The following is a 5,669-nucleotide window of genomic DNA, read 5'->3' on the forward strand; positions in this document are numbered from 1 at the left end:
GCTTTACCGCCAACCTCAATCCATATATTATAAAAATGTGAATAAAGTTGTTATGATACAAACAGCGACATTCACTTGGACTACAATGATTGATTTTATCACGTTTGATGATAAATTAGTTAAATTCATTTGAAGTTCGATTTTATTCTTTGATTTAATCTGAACTACAATTTAATGTTGATTATAAATTAAGTAATCAATCAGTAGAGGAGTACTCCTACAAGACTGGCAGGATTCTAATCCTGTACTCACCCTGGATGGTGAGCAGATTGAAGTAGTTGAGAAGTTTGTGTATTTAGGTAGCTATATAAGTGCTGGTGGTGGCGTGAGTGATGAGATTGATGCACGTATAATGAAAGCCAGAGCGGCTTATGCCAATCTGGGCCATCTTTGGCGCCTTCGTGATGTTAGTCTGTCTGTAAAAGGTCGGATCTACAACGCGTCGGTGAGAGCAGTTTTGCTCTATGCTTGTGAAACCTGGCCTCTCCGAGTTGAGGATGTTAGACGTCTCTCTGTGTTCGATCATCGTTGTCTCCGACGGATTGCTGACATCCAGTGGCAACACCATGTTAGTAATGCAGAGGTTCGGCATCGTGTGTTCGGGCGCAGAGACGATAATTCAATTGGTGTCACCATCTTGAAACACCGACTTCGGTGGCTTGGACATGTTTTACGAATGTCGTCCCAGAGACTTCCACGTCGTGCATTATTTGCCGACCCTGGGACTGGTTGGAAAAAGCGGAGAGGAGGTCAGTGTATGACATGGTGTCGTGGCATGAAAGAGAGCTGCAAAGGGCTAGCTTCTGTTGGTCCTTCACGACTCCCTGGCTGGGGTCCGAGAGATGGTGCAACACAGCGGCTAGAGACGTTATCAGATATGACTCAGAATAGAAGCCAGTGGCGATCCTGCTGTAACTTTCTTTTACTTTCTTCATAAAGAGTGGTTCTAACTTTCTTAACTGAAAGAGTCTTTTGGTTGTACATTTCAGTCCTCCTTATCTTTTCATCCCTTCTCTTCCTACTTTCATTGTTTTGTGTGGCGCATATGTATCTGGTGCCCTTTTATGCCAATATATATGTGTTTAGATAAATAAATAAATAAAAATAAAGATGATAATTATGAGAAAATGGGGATTGATGGACAATCGAAAGTCTAGCATAAAATACTAGGGGTTTAGAGTTTATGTTAGGGATGCTAGATCCCTAGAACTCACTTGGTAAACATCCTATTTTTGTAAGTTTATTTTGGAAACTTGAATTCCTCGTTTTCGCACCAAAAGCACCCATTTTTACCTTCAGATTGTATTTCCCACTTGAAACGACCCTAAATGTCGTTGGTGAAATGTTTCCAATGGCGCAGGTGCATCCACTCTCTGTGTTCTCCTAAATTCTAATCTTCTGAATTCTTCATGTCTCTATCTTTTTTCTCTTTCCTAGTTTATTTTACTGCATTATACTCCTTGAATAACATCTTTAAACCCTAATCTTTCCAACTACTGCTTATACTCTTAATACTTCTATCACTATGGGATTTGAATCGACAACTGCATCACTGTGCTAATGTGGTATGGCAACTCGAACTGATGTACGTACGTACGTACGTACGAAGTTCTGCGTTGTGACTGACTGACTGATTGAAATGTCATTGGTTGGTTGCCTCTTCTAACATGGTATTTTGTGACATTTCTCAAGGAAATTTTTATGTTGTATATATACGCTTGAGTTGTGTGTCTGTGGTTGTTCGTGCTTCTGGGTTCTGTGGAACATACCCTTCCTTCATCTGAAGTGGATCTCCTCCGTCTAGTTAACAGGGTTGAGACGCATCAGAATAGTTCAGATTGTCTTGTCGTTATGTCGCTGTCCCTTCGTTCCGTTTGCCGATTTCAGGTGATCTTTTAATCTCTTCAAATATAGTAGTTTATTAGCTGGTAGTTTGTTTACTTGTTCAATAACTAAAGCTACCTTTAAATGTTGATGGAGAATTTACTATAATCAAATCTTGTATAAAAACCAATTTTTACCGTTAGCTATTAACTGCTCTGAGTAGCGGTAATGTAGCCTAAATAGAGATTAATATAATTCAGGTCAGAGTTAGACACAGAAAAATTTGTTTGTAATGTGATACGTTTGGATGTAACAGTTCAAGTGAGTTAATAATTAAGGTGTGCTGACCCATAACATCCATTCGTAATATTTTGATAAATTCTTTCAAATGGCGGATAAACGATTAATATCACAATTGACCACAATGCACAAATTACATGAATGAATTGCTTCTTTGAAACGTACACAAAGTTCTTGTTGCATTCATGATATAATCGTAGCAATAATCAGTCATTTTCTCTTCTCATCCTCATCTATCGTTTATTGTTTACTCTTGTTAGAAGGCTGGAGGCGACCGATACAATTTGTACTAATAATTTGCTTCAATTTCCAGTCCGATTTTTCCATGTTTATGTCCTTGTTTTCTTATAAGATCCTAGCATAACCTTAAATGTGACCTTTAGTTATCAGTGACATCATTAAAAACCAGAAATAAACTGCCTTATATTGGAAAAATAACCCACCGGCTACTATTGGACTACATCTCCTTACGTTGCTCCACTACCTTGTGGTTTAGACTTACAACAGTTCGCCTATGGTGGGAATCTTGTCCTATCTAAACAGTCTCAAGTTACTGACGGGTCGAATGTTGGATGCTACAACTGAATACGAATTATGAAACAGCCTATCTGAAACTATGTATGCCATTCAAACTGGCTTCTTCCAACGTTCGGACATTGATGCAAATCGAACAACAGATAGAGTTGGCTATGTATGTCCTCCTTCTGCATTTCAAGCCTGGACTCAGATTGATCACATCGCGATCGGTGACCTCTGGCGTGGTTGTGTACAAGATTGCCTCGCCTTTTGGAGTACTTGTTTGGACCCTGATCATGCCCTTGTTTTCTCTAATGTTATCTTACTTTTTAGTGGCCAGCAAATTCATGGCCCTAGACGGATCAATGTCAGTAAATTGGTTTCAGCTTCTGTTGCAACTAAATATCGAACAGATCTAGGTCCAAGGTTTGCTACCAGTCCACCGAAAAGTGCAGTTACATGACGCTATGAAAACGGAGAGTAAAGTCGCTTGCGGCTTCGCGAAACATTCCTTTTATAAGCACAGGGTTTCTTCAGTTTCCTTACAACTCATTGAAGCCCGTCGGTCTACTCTGGGTGATCGCAAGTTCGGCCATAAACGAAGATTGTTACGTAATGAAATTGTACAAAGTTTGAGTAAGGACCTAAAAGCTTGGTGGTCGGAGCGTGCTGGCGAGTTGCAAACAGCAGTTGGATCTGATGACTGCTGGAAGCCCTTTCGACTCGTCCGACTCGTTGGCAGTAAGAAGTCTGTTGCGAGTGGAATAATCTATGAAGTTTATGAGATGCCGATCAAGAACATCTGCCGAGGTCTTGGACAAAGAATCGAGTTTTTCGAGGAACATTTCGACTGGTCTGCCACCATGGTGTCGTCGATCAGACTGTCTTGCCCTCCATGGCCAGTGGCGATCGATTTACCTAACGGAGTCGAAGTGCCACAAATCACCAGGCCCAGATGACTTACCTCCTGCCCCTTTAAATATGGTGGTGACTATCTGGTTTAGGAACTGACAGAGTTCTTTACAAAGGTCTGGCAATTAGAGAATGTTCCAACATCATGGAATGAGTCCTGTTGTGGTGTGTGCTACTGACGTCGATAGATATAAGTAGTATGTGTCGTCAATCGAAAGTGAAATGCCTGGAGGCAGAAGGTTAACAAGATCGAAGAAAGAGAATGAGAGCAAAGAGTGATTGGTATGGAAACGAAAGAACAATAAAGTTTGAGACGATTGACTGATATTTGCAAAAGGAACAGTCAAGTTTGAGACAATTGATTGACATTTTGCAAATTAAGTATTTACTATGTGGTTCTCAGATTTTACTATGGAGTTCTGTAATTTTCTGTTCAAATACATTCAACTTTCCCCACTTGTGTTCTCGTTCACTACACTATCTTTAAAAAGGGTTCACGTCGTTTCTACAACAACTATCAGAGTATAAGTCTATTTCCAATTGCGTCCACCCTACTGGCTTCTGTCATACTTCGTAGGTTGTTCAAAACCCGAGGAGGATTGACTCACGAGGAACAGATTGGTTTTCGTTCTGGTCGAGGATGCATTGATCATATCTTCACCCTCCGCCAAATGTTAGAACACCGTCATACTTATCGCAGGCCAACAATCGTAGTGTTTCTTGATATCAGGACTGCCTTCGATTCGTTGGACAGGACTGTTCTCTGGGATTGTCTATTGAAGAAGGGTGTGCCTGAGAAGTTCATTAACATCTTAAAGGCCCTATATACGAACACCTCAGACAGAGTGAGGGCATACAACCACCTTCATCCCTTGTTCCATTCGAGCAGTGGGGTTAGACAGGGTTGCCCGATCTCACCATTCCTCTTCAACTTTACTATCGATGACGTTCTGGAAACAGCTCTGATGGATGTAAGTAATGGTTGTGTGGATCTGTTGCCTGGAGAACGACTTCTCGACCTCGAGTATGCGGATGATATTGTCTTACTGTGCAATAATGCCCAAGGCATGCAATCCGCACTTAATCAGTTGGCAACTGGTGTCCGTGGGTATGGCACCATGTTAGTAATACAGAGGTTCGGAAGCGTGTGTTCTGGTACGGCGACGACAATTCAATCGGTCTCAACAGCTTAAAACACTGACCTTGGTGGCAGTTATTGTTATTATCACTCTCATATACTAGTTCCTGTTCCCTGTTGCTCTTCTTTTTTCACTATACTCACCTATCATTCTGTATCTCTTAACAACTTTATTGTATAGCGCATATATATTTAATGCCCCTTTGTACAAATGTTTATGTACATAAAGAAATAAATATAATAAATGGTTAAGTCACTATCGCCTATTGGTGCCAAATTTTCAGTTGTCTTCCACAGTTAAGAACTATGTTCTTAAACTACTAGAGTTTTAGCTCAGTGGAATCACCATCAGTGAACAGAACTTTTCTCATTATGCTGAATATTCTTAGTATTGTTTTAGCAACCTTGTAGTGTCAGTTACTATGCTAAGCCCATATAAGTTATTCTAGCTTCTGTACAGGCCAATTTATCCATTCTTCTTGAGTCACGTTTTGACCTTGTTAATTATTATCTTATCCTACTCATCACATATCTGTTGCTTGTTTTTGCGTGACTATAAATATTGATTAACGCTGGGTTAAATCAAGTTGGCTCACCCGCCATCTCCACCGCACGTCATTTCACTTCTCTCTTTTCGCTTCGTTTCTCTAATTGTCTATCCAGATCAATGAGTGTACAAAATATACGTATTCGAAATCCATTTTCGTATTTGACTTATTTAATTCCGTTATACACTAAAATGGATTAAGTCGATAATTTTATACAAGGATAGATGATATGTATATTTCAGTAATAATCAATCATATGACCTAAGTGAAGTTAGATCTCGGGCCACATAAATCTCATTCAGTCAGCTACAACGTAGGACCAGGCACACATATGCATCGGTCCAGGTTGCCATATCTGGTTAGCACAGCAAGATGAACACCGAATTCTTAAAAGTAGTTGATTTAGTGGTGGTAATATATAAAAGATAGGT

This window comes from Schistosoma mansoni, assembly GCF_000237925.1.
Source record: "Schistosoma mansoni, WGS project CABG00000000 data, supercontig 0151, strain Puerto Rico, whole genome shotgun sequence".
Classification (NCBI taxonomy): domain Eukaryota; kingdom Metazoa; phylum Platyhelminthes; class Trematoda; order Strigeidida; family Schistosomatidae; genus Schistosoma; species Schistosoma mansoni.